This window comes from Phascolarctos cinereus, unplaced genomic scaffold, assembly GCF_003287225.1.
Source record: "Phascolarctos cinereus isolate Bilbo 61053 unplaced genomic scaffold, phaCin_HiC Scaffold_4;HRSCAF=312, whole genome shotgun sequence".
Classification (NCBI taxonomy): Eukaryota; Metazoa; Chordata; class Mammalia; order Diprotodontia; family Phascolarctidae; genus Phascolarctos; species Phascolarctos cinereus.
Window position 1 is genome coordinate 463,001,044 of NW_027555847.1, and position 20,582 is coordinate 463,021,625.

A 20,582-nucleotide genomic window follows, 5' to 3' on the forward strand; every position below is an offset into this window, starting at 1 on the left:
AAGTGCCTCTAAGCATTCAACAAGTTTTACCAAAGTTTAAGTATGTGCAAACCAAAATCTTAACTCTGTCCTGAGAATAGGAGGAATATTATTTCTGGACTATTGTGTCTCTTCTATGGATCCCATCTGCCTGAATTCGATAGCTCAAAGAGCCAGCAAAACAGGTTAGAAATTTTCATTCCTCATGGTTTAGAAGACGTTATTTAATCAAAGACAACAAAAGAACTGGCATATAGAGCTTTGACGTAGAAATGAAACTTTTAATATAAAATTAATAATCCTATTAGTTAACTAATGATTTTTGCTTTAAAAACCATTTCAATCTAACATTTGTCATATCAAATGAGATGTAACTCAAAAGCTCTCATTCAAGAAACAAATATTTCTCAAATCCAAAGGCTTTCAGACTGGTGTGTAGACTTTCTATGAAGGATTTATGGGAAAACAAGGAGAAGAATTGTACAGGATGAAAACATTGAGAAAGATACCAGAATACCACATCCCCTCCCCTCTTCTCCTCCTAGCAAAAGCTGATCACCTAGGGTTCTAGTACACTCTCTCAACTCACTTTTAGTTGCCTTTCCCTTCTGATTAGAGGACTAGAGGGAATTAGACTCCTCTCACAGCCTTCCTTTATAGAAGGCTCACAATCTTTCAGGCAACTCCATCTGCAGCTCTGCTAGGCTTCAACTTCCAGAACACCATGCCCCAGGCTGTCCCCCTCCCAGCTCCTGGCCCTTTTCAGCTTCCTTTTGGGCGTTGTCTTGTGCCATTAGATTGTAAGCTCGCTGAAGTCAGGTATGTCACTTTTTCTTACTAGTCTCCACAGCACTTAGCACAGTTCCTGGTACATTGTAGGTGTTAATAAGTGTATATTGAATTGAGTTGAGGATCCAGGTCTCACACTTTGCTGAGTGGGGGGTTGGGGATTAATGGTCAACAGTGATGAGGCCACAGATCCGCTGACCTTGGTAGTATAATATATAGCAAGGTTTATACTAACTTCCAATAATTCCATTTGGGGAGAATGAATTGCACTATTCTCCACAATGGTGATAAAAGGATAGTTATTCATGTCATGGGAAAAATGTTCTGCTTCATAAAAAGTACCCTTGGTATGTATGCATCTGACCATCCTAAGTGTAAATCACATATTAAGTCTTCTGTCATATGTGTTTAACTAAATAACAGTTGCCTTTCATCTTTTAGAAGAAATGCCCATATGTGAAGACTCCAGATTTTTATAGAGAAACAAATGAACTCTGTTTAAAATCATATCAATCAACACTCTCCAAGTTAGTCAAGATTTTCACCAGGATATTTATTTACTGTTATAATTTTTAGAACACATTTTGCTATGTACATTTTCTACCCTAGCAGTCCTGTTTTAATTAACATTCTCAAGAGGCAGAATGGTAAGAAAGAACATAGGACCTAGAGTCAAAAGACAGAGAGTCTGACATTTACTACCTATAGCACTTTAGGCATGTCACTTAACTTCTCTTATCCTCAATCTCCCCATCTCTAAAAATAGGACTCATTTCTGGTTATTAAGCTTTTATGAGGAAAGAGTTTTGTCAATTATGAAGATTTAACCATATGAATAGAGGGCAATAGGTAGTGCCGTGAATAGAACACCTGTAGTGGAGTCAGGAAAACTCATCTTCCTGAGTTCAAATCTAGCTATGTGACCCTGGGCAAATCACTTAATGCTATTTGCCTCAGTTTCCTCATCTGTAAAATGAGCTGGAGAAGGAAATGGAAAACCACTCTAGTACCTTTGCCAAGAAAACCCCAAATGTGACCATGAAGAGTCAGACACAACTGAAAATGACTTAACAACAACAACAAATGAATAAAAGCTCTTATTCTCTCAATTAAAGCTTAAATGTACACAAGAGAAGGAGTGTCAGAAGATGAAGACAAGTGGGACAGTAGTGTTAATACTAAATGTTAAATTTAATATGTGGGAATATCAACATATTAAATTTAATATAGATATATCACTTTAAAAAAGCCAAACTGTATATAACACGTTAGTTGTTTTATGTACGATCTCCTTTCTATCTTTTTCTTTTTCCAGTATGTTGAAATGTTATTGTTTCTAAAGGTTTAGGGTAATGACAAAACATAGAATTAAAAATAGAAGACATCAAGATAGCTATAAGATATTCATCAGCAAAGTGGTACTGTGGATAAAGTGCTGGGACTACAGTCAGGAAGACAAGTTTAAATTCAGCCTCAGACACTTTATAGCTGTGTGACCCTGAGCACTTGAACTCTATCTACCTTATTTGCTTCAACTGTAGAATGGAGAGTCATAAGAGTTCCTAACTCATAGAGCTGTCACGAGGATCAGATGAGATAACATTTTATATTATATAAATACTTAGCATAATATCTGGCCCATAATAAACACTTAATAAATACTTGTTTCCCGATATCCCCTTACTTAAGCTGAAATGAGAAGAGGAAGGGAATTAGTGTTTATATAGTGCCTATTATATACCAGGTACTGTGTTAGGTGATTTTTTTTCCTTAACAAATATTATCTCATCTGATCCTTACAACAACCCTGCAAGGAAGGTATTAGGATCCTCATTTTAAAGTTGACAAAACTGAGCCAAACAGAAGTTAAATGACTTGCCCAGGGTCACATAGCTAGTAAGTGACTGAATCTGGCCAGATTTGAATTCATTCAAATCTTCCTGATTCCAGGCCCACCACTCTATCCACTTTGCTATCAGCTGTCTTGATAACAAAATAAACTATTTCTACTTCTAGTATTGAAATATTATGAATTAATGTTACACTGAATCATGTTCATCAATGTATTTATTGTGAAGCACTGATTTTAGTAATGGTCAGACCTGGAAGTGACTTTAGTCATGGATTCATAAATCTTGAACCTCAAGGCCAGCTAGATTACTGACCTCATTTTATGGATGAGGAACCTGAAATCTAAGGAAATTAACTGACTTGTCCAAGGTAATATAGGTAGCAAGCACCAAAAAGAGTAATTTGAGCCTTGGCTATCTGATTACAGGGCCAGGGTTCTGTCAACTCTACTATTCTTCCTACCTTCATTTTAGGGGTGAGGAAATTGAGCCCCAGAGAGTTTAAATGATTTTTTCAAAGTCACCTAGGAAAGTAGTCTCACAGGGGGGACTAGAAACTGGGTCTAATGTTCTTAAGCCCGCACAGTACCACCTCCTACACTACTAGGTGCCCAGACTTTTAATATATAAATGTGTGTCTAGCATATGGGGGACAAATCTCTACTTATACTTTGTATTGTTTAGATCCAAATTCAGTATCTAATTTGGCAATTAAGCAAATTAGGGAGATATTGGAAAGGGTCTAGACTAAAGCAAGCAAGACAAGTTAACAAATGTTTTGAGATTATTACTTAACCAAAATTGGAAGAACCAAAAATAGAATCAGTGGAAGAAAGTAGCATATTTAACCTTGATATAAATGTAATGTGAGTACTGTCAAATAAGCACAGTGCTGAGCACATAGTAAAATATAATAAATGTTTGTTGATTGCTTGATGAGGACCAAATCCTTTGATCATTCACAATATCCATTTGGAAGCAGGCTGAGCCTGCTTCCAGAAACATGTGATAGAAAGGCTGTTTTCCCTTCCTGCTTCAGAGAATGCATAGGTATTCTTTATTTCCTTTAAACATCCTACCTGGCAATGCAAAGCCTTTTAATGGGCTATTGATGTGAAACTAAGTATGCATACAAAGGCTTGAACATGAAAATTTTCTCTCTTTTCCTTGGGTGAGTGAAGAAAGAATTGCTATTGGCCTCTGGATGAGAGGAAGGGACCTTAGGGACCTTAGATTGTCTCTTCCACTCAACACGCTGTGTGCTATGAGTAAATGGTGCCTCTTTTTCTCTTCTGAGTTTTTTGTTCTTTCTTTCTTGATTGGCTTACTTAACTCTGCATCAATTTATGCAAGTCATCAACCATCTCTCTCAATTCTTACTATTCACATCACAATTTGTTGGCTATTCCATAATAGAAGGACATCAGCTCCCTCCACCAGGACTTTGCTACCAAATAAAAGTGCTATTGTTAATATTTTGGTGCATATGATACATTTCCCTCTGCCTTTGACCTCTTTGAGTTTATATACGTTCCAGTGAGATCTCTGAATTTTTAGTCACCTTTTCAGCATAACTTCAAATTGCTTTCCAAAATGGTTGGACCAATTCAGAACTCCATTTATAACCTCACAGGACACTTATCTTTCCAAATATCACAACATTTGTCAATTTCCTGAATGTGAGATAAAAACCATAGAGATTTCGATTTGCATTTCTCTTTATTATAAGTGATTTGAATCAAATGGGGCAGGAATCAGTCTTATAAGCCCATTTGCATAGGGAGCACCTGCTTAGAACTTTACTGATGCAGGGTGGTATGTCCTCTGCAACTTTCAGTCTTAGAAAATTGCCTAGAATACTGAGAGATTGAATGATTTGCCCAGCCAGTAGCGTCAGAAGCTAAAACTGGACCCAGGTTTTAGGACCAGTTCTCAGTTATTCCATGCTGCCTCTCTGGATCAATATTGTTGTTAACAGTTTGTCATTCTTCTTTTAAGAACTATTTCTTCATATCCTTGACCATTTGTCCATTGGGAAATGACTTGGTCATGTACTTGGTGTCTCAAAAGTCTAAGTGTCGTTTTGATAAGACTTTGCAGATACCCTGTATTTCTGATATTTTCCTAAATAAGCATCAATAGTTTAAAACTGCCCTAGGACTTTTTGGACACTGTAGTAGAAGAGGAACAACCCCTCATCAGATATACTTTATATAACTTTTTTGACAAGCAATGGTTTTCCTTCATACTCTAGTTGCATCAATTTTCTTTGTGCAAACACTTTTCCATTTCATGTTATTGGAATTAATGACTGTTTTTATGATCTTTTCTACAATTTATTTGTTTTGGAATTCAGTGTTTGGGCATAGGTATGAAAATTATCTGATCTGGTTCTCTCCTAGTGTGTGTGTGTGTGTGTGTGTGTGTGTGTGTGTGGAGAGACAGAGAGAGAGAGAGAGAGAGAGAGAGAGAGAGAGAGAGAGAGAGAGAGAGAGAGAGAGAGAGAGAGCATGATCTGAACTTAATGTTCAGATGTTAAATCCATTTGGGGCTTATATATAGTCTAAGCTGATATAGTGAACCTAATTTCTACCAGGATGATTTTCAGTTTTTTCAATAGTTGTCAAACAGGGAGTTCTTCCACAAATAGTTAAATTCTGGACTTTATTAAATACTATATTATTGGCTAGCATAGTACTCAATCTTTGGTTGAAAGAATAAACGAATGAATGAATGACAAAAGCATAGAATGGAAGATCTGGAAAGAATCTTTAAAATTATCTTGTACTATTTCTTACTTAACAGATGAGGAAACTGGAGTCTAGGTGAAAAAAGTGACCAAAGTTACATAACTAGCAAATAGCAAAGCCAGGATTCCCACCCAGGTGTTTAACCTATCGTACCACATTCTCTCCCAAAAATACTCTAAATACTCTTGAGGTAGCAATTTTCCTTGTCCTCGTGTATGACATAGCCAAAAGAAAAGGTATCAAAAGTAGCATGTTAATTTAAAGTCACAAACAGGAAGAAGAAGCTTTAAGGGAGCTATGTGACATATTTTTTAACTGGCATAGGAATCTCTATGCTATTTGCAAGGGTCAGGGAGCACTGCAGAGGGCAGGAGATGAGGATAAAGGGTCAATAATCATTTGTATGAAAGGATTTAAGGACCTCCCTTTGAGGAAAAAAAGAGAACAGACTAAATGGTGTCATAATTGTACATTAACTCCCCACAAGTCCGTGATTCCCATCACCAATAGTAGAAGCACAAGGCTTAGTATATAGCAGGTACTTACAAATACTTGTGAAGCACATTTTAAAATCCTTCCCTTTCCTCCATTGCACCTGCTACCAAACCATTCCTGTCTCTCCTCCTCCTTCACCAGGGTGTTAACTACTCTATAAATGTAAAAATAAACAATCTCTCTAACTAGGAAACTAAGCTTTTACGTCTAGGCTGAATTCCAAATGAAAAGTTAATGTTGCCTTCCTAAAATTCCAACCTGTGAGGTTTTCTTGCAGGATGCAGGCTATAACCATCTTTAAATTAATACATATGTACACATATGGATGCAGTATCTGCTCAGATCTTTAAGGTGTGTTTATGCTTTTTCTAGGTCAGAGGGTCACTGGCTCATAGATTTAGCACTAGAAGGGGCCTTAGGAACTATAAAATTGAACTGCCTTATTTGACAGAAAAGAAAACCAAGGCACATGATATCTAAGTAACTTGCCAAGGGTGAATTAGTAAGTCTATGGAATTTGAACCAGGTCTTCTAGAGCTCTATCCATTACTGCCATGTTGAGTTATACAACCTCCTGGTGAGCAGACTTGTGTCTTAATTGAACCAGTAATTATGTTACCAACTTGGTGTTCTGGAAAGACCACTGGCACTGACGTCATACAACTTGGGTTCAAATCGTGGATCTGATTCTAGCAGTGTAACCACTAGTATATCATTTACCCTCTCTAAGCCTCATTTTATTTATCTGTAAGATGGGAGAAATAATACCTATTCTAGCCTAACCCACAGGATTGTTGAGAATAAAGGGCTTTGGAACTTTAGATGGCATTGAGAGAAAAAAGTCACAGAGAAAATTAATTTTCCTACATAAACTTCAACAGGTATATGAAAATGGCCCCATAAATACCAATAATAAAGAAATCCCTCACCCCAAAACAAGCTAAAGTAAACTCTACTATGTAGATTAGTATTTTGCAAAAAAAAAAAAAGCTGACTGAAGAGGTTGAAAGCTGGTGAGATGTCAAATTAGAGAAGACAGGGTCAGGTAAATGCAGAATTGGGAAATTCAAAAAGGATATTTTTTTAAGGAAACCAGCACAAAGGCTTTGGGGGTATGTGTAAAAATTTAGAACTATATATTTTTTCAAGAGGTAACTCACCACCTATTTCTATTTTCGCTTTGCCTTCTGGTTCTGGCTCTGACCTGGGCCATTTTCTTTTATAAATTCTTAGGGGGAAAAAAGTATAGAGGTTTTTGGTTTGGTCATGATTTTCATGAAATCCAATGAGTCTTAAATTATCTCTGCTGGAACTATTTTACAGGTCTGTTTATTTATTTATTTGTTTGCTTGGATAGTATTTTTCATTTTCTCCTATTGTTTTTAAATCTTTGGCCTTCATTTTAATATTTCACATTTCCCTGCAATTTGTCTGAGAGTAGCACAAACTGGTATGAATAGACTTGAAGCCGGGCAGCACCCTGCACATAGGCACTACAAGCCAATATTAGCTCCAATGACTGATAGCAGCCCTGGCCTGTCAGCATACAAGAGAGGGACAAGACAATCAGCCCCCTCCCCCAATAGGCAATAGAACATCAAGAAAAAGGCCACACATGCATTTCCTGGACTGAAGTTAGCACCTGGGTGGCAGTGCTGGGAGAGCTCTACAGGAGGCCTGAAATCAATACAATCTCCTCCAAATCACTGGGACTTATTGGGTTCCAAGTAGAGGGTAGAACCAACTGTTTTATGGATCATGAAAAGAAAAGGAGAAAGAGAATAGACAAAGCCTGGACACTCGATGGGCCAGCAGGAGACTGAGAGAAAAGTCAGAGCTTAAGGGAGGGGATAGGATCTGGTACTGGCCTCTACAGATCAGTGGTATCAGTAACATCCAGAGTATGGGGAGGACAGAATTAAACAAGGCCTAACTCCCATCTAAAAGTTCAAGACTAGATAGTAGGGCCCTTGACAGTGATAAGGATGTTTGGAAGTGTGGATGGTTGTGAGGAAAAGATAACAAGCTTGGTTTTGGACATGTTGAATTTAAGATGTCTATAGGATTCGTTTAATAGAAAATTGAAGATGCAAGACTAGAGGTCAGCTCAGTAGGTGGATTTGAGAATCATCAGCAAAGAGATAATAACTGAATTCATGGGAGCTGACAAGGTCATCAGCTGAAGTATGGAGAAAAGAAGAAAGTTGAGCACATAGCCCTCTGGGACATCCACAGTGAGTGAGCATGCCTTGAATAAAAATCCAGCAAAGGAGACTGAACAGGAGAAAGCAGAGCCCTGAAAACCTAGAGAAAAGAGAGCACCAAGGGAAAAAGAGGGTGAGAAACAGTGTCAAAGGCTGAAAAGTGGCAAAGAAGGATGAAAAATGATAATTATCTATTAGGTTTGACAATTAAGAAATCATTTTGTAATTTAGGAGAGAGCAGTTTCAATTGATTTTGCTTGTAGAGAGTAAGGACTTCAAAGTTGGAGAGGTTAATGAGCAATGGTGGCGGGGCAAAAACTTGGAAGTGGCATGTATCAGGCATGTTGTATGTCATTTATGGCAACGAATTATGTGCACATTGTATATTGTGCTATGTTATGTGTGTTAAATATCACGTGTACACACAGATGTATAATGGTTACAATATATCTAATATTGTATATTATGATAGCATATATTAAATGTAATAGAAGATGGAATACTACATACTATGTAGCATATTTACCTAATTATAATCTATTAAATAAATATACTGTACTTCTATTATTATATATTATAAAATATCATATAAATGTATATAATGTAATCATATATAATCATATAATCATCATGTATAATTTTCTATAATAGATATTACATATAATGTAATGGTTATATAATTACATATAATTATATATATTATATGTAATATATCATCTATTATGTATAATACATTATCTATTGGCTTATATAACAATGTACTCTTTATTACATGTCATATAACATATTTATATAGTAAGTATATTAACATGATATAAACTTATATAATATAATATTATTTGACACATAATTATATTTGGTAAATATATTCTAATCATATAGATATGATTACATTTTATAAACTATATGTGTTATATATAATGAAGGCATGATTCTACCAATATATGTGTATATATGTGATATGTGATACATATAATACATCAATAACATACAACACAAAATATAAACAATCCATGCATAATAGATACCATAGCACACGTGATAAATGGCACATGATATATGTGATAAATGACATATTTGTATGGTGAATGGCATGTTGTGCACACAAAATACATTAAATATTACGCAAGCATAATAAATGGTATCTCTGCTAAGTGGCATGTTGCGTTGTAATAAGTATATCATGCATGATAAATAACTTATTATACATTGCTTATATTATACATGCATAATAAATTATACAATTGCTCTGTGATGAATGACACATGGTATGTGTAATAAATGACAAGTTATGCATAGTGAATGGACTGCTGTGATACATGTATGAAATACATATGTTCCAACGTTTTAATAACCTAACTCATTGAAATGTTCAATCTGATCACTAGTGTTCAAAGCCCTTACCAAGTATTATATCGGATATATCATACCTGGGTGTGTGTGTGTGTGTGTGTGTGTGTGTGTGTGTGTGTGTGTGTGTGTGTGTGTGCCAGTACTGGGGAGGGGAGTGTTGGGAAGAAATACTAAGCATGAGTAACATAGAAAGAACCCAAAACATTACTGTACTTATTCCTCCTACTAGATTGCAGGATCATGAGGATGGGACCATGTCTTTTTTTTTTTTTAATTTCCCCCAGTGGTCAACACAATGGGCTACATGCAACAGGTTCTTAATAAATATTTATTGAATTGAATTCTTGAATTTTACCTTTTAGTCCTGGAGAATATCAGTATCTTTTAGGCAGGCAGCATTTCTGAGAAGAAACACCTCTGGATCCTTCTTTGCAGTCTTATACAATTGAGTGGTGATATTTTACAATCCTAGTTTTCCCAGTTCCTGGCTTCTTTCCTCCTCACAAACTGACTCTGAAGCCTACAGGTTCAGCTCAGTTAATAACTCAACTCATTCACAACTTTTTAGGGGTTTGTGAGGTAGTTTGGTGAAGAATTATGTTAATGACCCCGCCCCTCAAAAAAGGCTCTGTTGCCGTGCTATAAAGCTTTGAATAACTCGGCTAATGGTCCCAGTGAGGACCCATTAGCTATTGGGTCCTGAAGTTTCAGTATAGGAAAGCAGAGCAATTGGTAATCATCGGGTTAATTTCAAGCCAAGGGAAGAGGCCCTGGCTCCATTTTTTATTCATTTTGGCTTTGCTGCTAGCTACAGTAGCTGTGTCATCTTGGCAAATCACTTGACCTTCCTGACTCAGTTTCCTCAGATATAAAATAACAGGGTTGTATTAGATGATCTCTAAGGTCTCATCTAGCTCAAACATTCTAAAATTCTACTAAATCCACACTGTAAAGAGCTGATAAATCTCCTGAGTTTCTTATTTTGTTCTTAGGGTAGATTAGAATAAACATTTATTAAGCACTTTACCATATGCCAGGCACTATGCAAAGCAGCATAAGCAAAAATTAACCTCCTTGAGGATCCATCTTTCTAATGGCAGAAGATAACATAGCTGAATAGAGGACGAAGGTACTGCTCTGGGGTGGGGGTGGGGGGGAGTGCAGCAAAGCAGTCCAGCTGAGTTGGGTTAGAAATTAGCATAGCTGCTATGGGTCCTTCCCAATTGGATTTGGAGGAGAGGAGGGGAGAAAGAGGAGGCTGTGAGAGTAGAGGGGGAGAAGCCGAGCTAATTAGAAGATTCAGGGGAAGGGTCAGATTCCTTTGCCATGCATTTTATTTTGTACAGTCCCGTCTCTATGAGATGGACAAAATAGGTTGGGAAGTGTCCATGATGCTCGAGCCAGACCATAAAACTGAATTTCCAGGCTGTCACTGAATCAATCTTTCTATCCTAGTGCCTGCTACAGTGCCTGGCATGGAGTAGTTGTTTAATAAAATGTTTGTTGACTAATTGATCTACGATTCCTTCCCCACCAGGAAAAGTTCAAAATTTAAAGGTCACATCCACAGGCCACTGGGAAAAATATTTATTTGGCGTCTGGCCATGGCCAACTGTTTTTCAATAATGCTCACTGCTACTTAAGGAATGAAGTCAGTTAGTCAACAAACATTTATTATACACTGACTATATGCCAGGGAATTAAATTACTTGTCTAGGCCAATAACTACATTATAAGAGGAGAAAGAGGCCCCCAGGCAACCTTTAGTCTAGGGCTAATTCATTTATGGAAGATCTTTACCTTTCGTGTTTTGTTTCTGCTGTGGTTGTAACTACACCTTAGCAATTCTGTTGCTTGTTAGGCCTAGCGCCAGAGAGTTGAGTGGCTTAGATTTAGTCAGCTTTATTAGTTAGCATCTTTGGAGGGAGGCAAGGTTTGGAGGGAAAGAAACTGATATCTAAAGGAGGGAGAATGACTTCACAATTAACACAGTAGTACTAAACTGCAAAGGTCAGAACTGAACATGTGGTCTGACTCTAATTCCACAATACTTCACCTAGAGCTGAGAATAGGATCTCAAACTAAAAGAGGAACCCCTCTAAAGAGGGATATGGGGAAGGAGGATCAGAAAGGGAATTTCTTTCCCTTCCATTCTTCTGAAGGAAGAAGCTTGCCATACAGTCATGCATCACAGCTTCATGATCCATGAAAACAGCATTGTCTGTCCAGGAAATCACTCATACATGCTTCTCTGAGCAGTGGAGCTGGTTGCTATACATGAGGACCTGGCTTGAATTCCAAAATCCTTTATTTCATATCTAAAAGCTTCTTTTTGTTTCTCTTTTCCTATACATTTCCGATTATGAATTTGGAGAAACAATGACTACATGCTTCAAAAAATGAATTTGAAATGTACTTTTGAGCTGCTTGCTAAAGTGAAAAAAAAAGCGACCTATTACCTCTGTCCCACAATGAGAGGGGCCACCAAAAATGATCTACCAGTTGAATGTGAGACATATGAGTCTCCTCCGTCCTTTCATCTTCCTTCTAGGTTATGCATTTTCAAGAAGCTTTCAAAAGCAGACAGGATGTCAATGTCCCATTTATTTGTTAAATCTGAAGTGAACATTTAAAAAAAGATTTCAATACAATTATCCCAGGACAGCCAAATTACAAAGGTAAATGTATTTCAGCTGCCTTGAGACATCATAGATGTGATGTAAGTACCTCTGTGTTTTCTTCTATGGTGGATGAACTAATGAACACTGTGACAAGGTGGGGCTTCCAAAATCACTTTGCAGAGGGTGATAGGAAGCAGGTTCTCAAAAGCCCAGTTCTACAATGTGGCCTTTGTATTTCTGAGTTTCTTAAAACTCCCTTTTAGGTCTTTATGCAAATAGCACAACTTCAACTAACTTAGACCTTAATGAACTGTGACAACTGCAGACTCAGACATTCTTTTCAGAATCTAGATTTACTCAGGGATCTGTGTAAATCTGGGAGGTTCGAGTTTATTTAATATCTTCTTTGACATCAAGGTTCTGACCTCTACCTGCTGATTTATGTTTTTGTTTTTTTCTCCCAGTTTCTTAAAGTATGCAAAAGGAATTTTACACCTCAATACAAAGAAATCCCTGAAAGTACATCCTTGTTGGTTTCACTCATGGGAGTCACTGGGTTCTCTCTTCCTAGTCTTGACTTAAGGTAGTAATGTAACAGTATTAGAAAATTCCGCTATCAGGATCTGCTTGCCAAATTCTAAGATCAGCCACATGTCAGTGTTTTAAAGCCCTTCCTTCCTTCCTTTCCACTAATGTTTTTTTTATATGATCAATTTATCTTCGTATTCTTCACTCAATTCAATTATTCAACTTATTTTTGGCATGAGAAAATTAAAAAAAAAAGATCAAGTGAGATCTTGATCTATGCCTGAACTAGTTCCTAAAATTAGAAGATAATTTGTTGGTCAAATGCAAATTTTCATTTGCAGAACAAAAACTGGACCATGCCCAGAACAGTATAGAGAATTGTTTTCAAATGTTTTCACCTCAGACTTTGGCACTATTTACATTTTTCTTCAACACACATGTTAAAGCCTTTACACAAATGGCTTGGTGTCTGCCTACTGGTAAGAACAGAAGATACACAGACATTTTCAAGTTGGGTTTTACATAAGGGCTATATGCTATAGATTACAATTAGAGGAAACATGGTAGCATGGTACAATGAATACTGAAGTCAGCCCTGAAGACAGGAAAGTCTGGAATCAAGTCCTGCCTCTGATACATAATACCTATGTAACCTTGAGAAAGTCACAACCTCTCAGTGTCCCAGACACCTCCCTGACTCTAAGTTGAAAAGCATTTGTTGATTTCTACTGACAGAAAGTTTCCTAACTGGGAATCCTTTGAACCAGTAAAATTCAAAATCTGATGGAAAAAAAATCAACAACATAGAGGTTGTTATTACAACTAACACCACTTTATTATATCTAGGACCAAATTACCAAAAATGAAACAAAGAAAATAAAAACAAGAGCAAAAATATCCAACCTTGTTTGTAAACATTATTCAGAGGATAAACCCCAATTAAACTTTACATAACTTTATTAAAAAATCTCTAAAGCAGGGTCAAGAAAACTTGACTGAGGGTTCCTAGTCTCTATGACATTCTTACTCTTTTTCATCCTTCAGTAGTTCAGAAATGAAAGGATGATGGTTATGGAGGGGTATAAAGGTAAAAATGCCTCTTTGGCAGCATAAAGACCCAGTTCAGGTCCTACCTTTTCTTTTATGATCATGGCTACTGTCTTACACAAGGCTCTATCTCTCCTGTCTCTGGAAGTTGATTGAAGTTAGAGACTTAGTTTGGTACTTATTGGGCCTTTATTTTAGAATGTCCTTGTTCCTCTCCACAGAACATAAACTAGGGTGTGTTGGCACACCCTAGGCACACCTAGGGTCAGTTTTTCTATCCGTGGTTAATTAATTCCATTAGGGAAGACTCCATCCACCAATTCAAGTTCTGATAATTTTATAGATATGCCTAAGGTATTGAGAGATTAAGTGAATTGCCCATATTCACACAGTCAGTATCTGTAATACATGGGTTCTTCACCATGTGTGTGTGTGCGTGTGTGTGTGTGTGTGTGTGTGTGTGTGTGTGTGTGTGTGTGATGACCCCTTTGATGGTCTGGTAAAACCTATGGACCCTTTCCCAGAATAATATTTAAAAATGAATAAAATAAACAGGATTACAAAGGAAGACAATTGTGCTAAAATACAGTTATCAAAATAAGTTAAAAGAAACCAATTCACAAGCTTCCTAAAAAGAAGTCCATATTCTCCAGGGTAAGAACCCTTTTGATGGACAAAGGATTTGAGGAATTTTTTTTCCTAATTCTCTGGCCAGCCTGTAATCTGTCCTACCAGATTGGCTCTCCCACAAATATAAATGACACATTTATATGGGAAATAGGGCTTACTTGCCTCATTGCAGAGACATGTCTTCAGTCTTGCAATGCTATGACCAGAGAACAGGCCATTTATAATTTTCTTTGAAGCATTGCTTTAGGAACTTGACTTTCAACATGTGGGGATCTCAGGCTCCACGAGACAGTGTCTATCATTTTTAAAGACTCACATTCACTGTCGATGCTTACATGGCATGACAGGAAAATTGGATCCACACTGCTCTCAAAACTGGCAACTCAAAAATTTATGGACAGCTTCCCGATAGTCAAGATAAATGCAGCTCAAGAGCTCAGTAGTGAGCAACACTGAACTGAACACATCAAAGCAATTAATTTTTTTTTAAAGACATTTTGATCATAAAGGTCCTGACAGAAGGGAGATCAGGTCCTTGATACTACTCTGAAGTTTTAACCAGAGATGCCTGGGAATCTTACCAGATTTCAGCGGTCAAGGCATAGGCATAACCACTAAAAGAAGAAGTCAGTGACACATTCACCATCCTCCAAGAGTGATGACCACTGGTGGCAGCTTCTCACACTGTGGACTCTTAGGTGGCTTTTGCAACAGTGTCCAGAGGTTCTCTGCCAGCTGGTGAACAGACTCCACTACTGCTATGTCTTGCCAAAGGTTCAATTCTGGGAGAGATTGGAAGCTGGGGAAGTTCTACCCTCTCTTTCTTAAAGTCAGGTTGAGGAAGAAATAGGCTTGGTGATACAAAACTCTATTTATGCTGAAATACTAGGAATCTTAAAGCTTTCATTGAATAATTCATTTTTAAGGCAGTTAATGGTAATAAGAATAATGGCAAGTATGTGAACATAGTAGTTACAATGTTGAAGGGATTATGCCTTGGAAGATAACAGTTAGCAGAAAAGCAGTGAATAGATATGTGTGTGTATGTGTGTGTGTGTGTATTTACTGCTTGCAAGTTTATTTTTAATATGGATCTTACCCACACCACTGTGAAATGATACCAGCCCTAGATATATATAGTACAGTGGAAAGAGCAAAGACCATATAGTCTCCAGATCTAAGTTCAAATCCTACCTCTAACAGATTACCTGGGTGACATTGGACAAGTCCCTTAAGCTTCTCTTGAAGCTTAATCTGGAAAATGACACAGTTGGACTAGATAGCCTTTGAGGTCATTAGATCTATCCCCCTATACAGGTCTATATAGCTTCCACAACACACACACACACACACACACACACACACACACACACACACACACACACAAACCTTTTTTGATAGCTACTATGCTGCCTTTATTTGATACCTGCTCTACGCATTTCTAATATTTACTGCATCGTGTAAGATAGAATATTTTGGAACACTGGCCAAAAACCTTCTAAAGCATTTTAATTTTTCAAACATTATTAGCAAATACATACTTTGAACAAATCCTGACCTCTCAGCTGAGTAAGACTATTAGAATTCAGGTCTCCAGCCCTCTTTTACAAGATGTTGTATAACCTCTCTGGATAACATTTTGTACAGTCCTTCACACAGCATGCATTTTTCTATTAAGATTTCTCAAGCACTTAATCTTTCAACTTTCACTGGCTGTTCAAGTGCAGAGGGTTAGTTAGTCTATTCGGTCCTTAAATTAATCTAAAAATAATAATCCTCCTCAAAGCTTTGTTGCTGTATTGGCAGTCATCTCTAATCCCTACCTCCAACATCAGGACATGGTTCTACTTGAAATGCCATGTAATTGAAATTACAAGCTTTGTGCTCTGCCTGGAAGCCAGCCAGCACCCTTGAACCAGCTTTTAGGAAGCATATATGGAGCTGGTAACCACCATATTGCAATGTGGGATGAAATATCCAGTACTCAACTAGACTTCAGTGTAATCTGTATTCTTTGAAATAGTGGGTCCCACAATAAGTTACCTTCCCCAGGTTCTCTCCTTAATAACTATGCTTCGCTTGAACCCTCTTTTGAGAAAAAGGGACTTGCATATAGTTGAATCATGACAAAGGCTAGACACGTTATATCATTGATGGTGAAGGATGCTATATCTGTCTTCTGAAAGCCAGTAAATCTAATTAAAAGGGCTCATCACAAGGTTAGCTACCCTTTGGCAAATTATTTTGTTTATAGTAGCTTATGAAGTCTGTCTTTTGAGAGGTAGAGGTATCATAGCCTACAGTAGTAGAGGAACAATCCACATGGATGGAATCATAGTTCTTTGAAGTTATTGACTCTTCCAAGAATGACCTGGTCTTCTTGTTATCCAATTCAACAAGCTTTTATTAATTGCCTGATATGTATGAGGCACTATGCCACTTAGATACTGAGGGTATAAAGATAAGAACAAAATTTCTGCCCTCAAAGAGCTCCTTTTCCCCTGTTAGGCCATTTTTTCTCTTTCTCTTTCTCTGTTCTACTTACTCTGGACATATCAGAAATCATACTATAATCAAATAGGTCAGCACATTCCTAAAGTGTTTCAAGAAATAGAGCACTGGGCCTACAAAAAAACTGAACTGTTTATCTTGCCAATGTGTTTTTAATTGAATTTTGGATTGTCAGTGAGCAGTGAATGGTTTTGGCAACATATGTGCTGCAGAAATTAGTATTTAAAGCACCTCTCTTTTAAAGAAGTCATTGGTGTATATATGTGTGTGTGTGTGTGTGTGTGTGTGTGTGTGTGTATACAGACATACAGTTAGTCATCAGAAGACATGGAATACAAAAAACTGCTCCATACTGTGGCAAAACATTTCCCTTTTTGGCTCTCTTTTCCCCATCTGCAAAATACTAGTGAAATTTCTCAATAGTGTTATTATAGCTCTAAGACAGTGTTATGACATCTCTTATTATATCTAGGTATTACATTATCAAAGTTTGTTTAAAGACCTTGACTCTTTATTAAACATATGCTTTCTAAACCTGAATTTCAGAATACATATGAAATTCCCCATTTAATAAAATATGGAGCAAAATCTAGCATGGTGTAGGAGGATGTAGGAAGGAGCCTAATGGAAAGAGTGTTGTATTGGGAGCCAAATCACCTAGGTTTGAATACTGGTTCTGCCATTCTACCTGTGTGACCAGAAGCAAAGCACTCAGCCTCCTAGGGCCTTAGTTTTCATATTGTAAAATGAATGTATTAGTTGATCTCTTAACTCTGCTTATGTCTAACCCCAGTGATTCTTTTTCTTTTACTCTTTTAATATATTCAAAATGAACCTGAGCATTTCCCCATTAAGTTATTAGACTATTTGGTCAATAAGGAAAAAAAAATTTAAAGATAGCACATGAATGAAAGCAAGGTAATAATAAATAAATAAAATAGTATATATTATTTAAAATATTATAAAATAATAAATAATAACAGCAGAACTATTTTCACTTCTTTCTGTTTAACAAGGTCATGGTGCTTCAGTTCACAATACTATTCATTTAGCGGAATAACAGAAATATATATGAAATTTAAATATAGCTGCCATATTGTTGTTCCTTCCTTTACATTTTTATTGTCATTACCACATGCCAAATATACTATACCTCATACTTGGATCACTGAAATCTAACTAGTCTCACTGCTTCCTCTAAGACTATGCCACCAACCCCTCCTACAGTCACACTAATTTCATCATGTCACTTGTCCACTAAAAAAATATCCCTTTTGACCACAGAGAAGAATCTAAACCTCAGCCTGTTATTCAAAGCCCTCTATCATTTTGTTCCCAAATATCTCCCACTACTCTCAAGCCCAGTGCTCCAGACAAGCCATTGCCATTATGCCCATTCTGCCTCAACCTTCTCCTGTTCTTTCTCACTCCTAGAAAACATTTCCACTTCCCTGCTGTTTTTTCAACCCCTAACTATCTTGCAAGATCTAATTCAAGTCTCGATCCCTGCAAGGACTTTTTGGGTTGCTCTGGCCCGCCTTTATGTCTTGACTATGCCCTGAACTCCTGAAGCATTTCTAGCATTTAATCACATATGGCTTTGCATTGTTGATTAACTGTTTTCTAAATTTTATTGTCAGATTTTAAGCTTCTTGAGTCAGAATTCATGCCTTATACTTGTTTCTCTCCTTCTGAGTCCTATTACAATGCCTTGTATCTAGTAGGCACTTGATAAATATTGGATTATTTAATAAGATAAAATGCCAACAGGACAATTGGAATTTTATTAGATAATATGGCTTTTATAAAGTTAGAAATAACAGAATAGAGATAGGACTGGACCTGAGATTTCACTCATGTAGGGAACTCACTAGTGAGGAAAAACTGCTACCAATTCACTTTGCCACCTTCTTTACCAGTTATAGTTTTAAAGTATTACTTAGAGCCCTGAGAGATTAAACACAGCTTGTATGTGTCAAAGGCAGAACTTGAACCCAGATCTTTTTCACTTTCTAAGCCAGCCTTTCTCTATACTATACCATACTGCTGCTAATCAAAGAGTTTACTTAACCTGAAAGGGTTTCTTGCCTCATAATGGTGCCCAGTCTACATATATGTATATATGTACTTGTGTTCTTTTTTTAGCAAGTAATTAATTCCTTGTGAATGGAGATTATTTCATACTTTGTGTTTATGTTTGCATAGCTCCTGGCACACAGCAGGTGATTAACAAATGCTTATTGACTGATTTTTTTGTTTTGTTTTGTTTTCTTGTCTTACTTTCTGTTTAGCTTATAAGTTAAATGGTGATCTGAAAAGTGAAGAAATGAACAGGGTGGGGGGACTAAAAGAATAAAAAATAGCTATGTTCTCTACCTATCTTCCCTGCTCTGATTACCCTTTAGAGGCATGGCTGCCAACTTTTTCTCGTTTTCATGTATACTCCTCAAAGGTGGACATGATTTTTTCTTTGTCTTTGTATTAACCAACATCTACCATGGTGCCTTGCACAGGGTTCTTAATATGGGTTTTTGGAATTGAATTCAGCACTAAACTGGGCAGTGATCAGGCTGTGTGACCCTAAGGACCGAAAAGGAAACAGAATGTAGACACTTCTGCTCTTTATTATGCTCCTATGGTGGCCAATCCCACCCTTCTCCGATTTAGGAATGAGGTAAAAAAAGTATTGAAGGGGGAGAACAAGAGTAATTCGAGTTGGAAAGGACCTTAATTAGAGACCATCTAGTCTAACTTCCTTATTTTATAGATGAAGAAACCAAGGCCTAGAGAAGTTAAGTGACTAGTCCAACTTCACATAGCAAGTGGCAGAGCCAGAATTTGAGCCTAAGTTTTCAGATTTAAAAATCCAATAGTAAACCATGGTGCCTAAATCTCACTCTTTGCCCTGAGGATGATAAGACAGGAAGGGAGTAAGTATTTGAATTTTTGAATTATTATATGTATAGTAGGCTCAAGGTTTATGGCAAAGGCTTATTGACCATATCTACATATGAAAGGTCAAGAGTTCACTTAGGCCAAAGAAGTGAAAATAACCTTGACCCTAGGCTTATTTTTGTTTCTTTTTTTTGTTTGTTTGCTTATTTGTTTGTTTTTCTCACCTCCTACTCACCTGCATTGAAGAGGCAAAGAGATTTGAAATTGAGAAAGTTCTTTAAATTGGGTTCTTAATTCTACTCATGCCATGAATCCCTTTGGCAGTCTGTGGAGCCAATACACCCCCTTCAAAATAGTGGTTTTTTAGTGCATAAAATAAAACATATAGGATTAGAAAGGAAGTGAAGTATATTGAAATATAGATATCAAAATATTATTTAAAAAATAACAAGTTCATGAACTCCAGGTTAAAAATGTCTATCCCAGAGGGAGGGGTATGTTTGAATTAGAGGTTGGGAGTGGGGAAAATTAGACTCAAAACACTGGGACTCAGAGAATGTCAGCTTGGATAGTTATTGAGTAAGTAAAATTGGAAATATGTCCTCAAACCAGTTTGGTCATTGATTTTCTTAGATTTTCACCTGACCTTGAACCATGCTTCTATGGATCATGGTACAACCTCATTGCTGGCTTGGGTTTCTGTTTCTAAGCCATATTCCTGGCTGAAGAGCAGTTTCTCAATCTCTTTCTTTCTCTCTCTCTCTCTCTCTCTCTCTCTCTCTCTCTCTCTCTCTCTCTCTCTCTCTTTCTCTCTCTCTCTCTCTGCCTATGGGCACTTCATCAGAATAATAATTTTAAGTGAATAAAATAAAATTTTTAGGATTTCAAAGGAAACCAATTATGTTAAAATAAACCCATCAAAACATTAAA

At 36.9% G+C, this 20,582-nt stretch overlaps 1 protein-coding gene across 1 annotated transcript in view; it reads right to left on the reverse strand.

The window, feature by feature from the left end:
* Positions 1-20,582, reverse strand: part of CUNH8orf34 (chromosome unknown C8orf34 homolog) — a 364,057-nt gene that overhangs the window by 35,076 nt on the left and 308,399 nt on the right. The gene's annotated exons all lie outside the window — the stretch shown is intronic.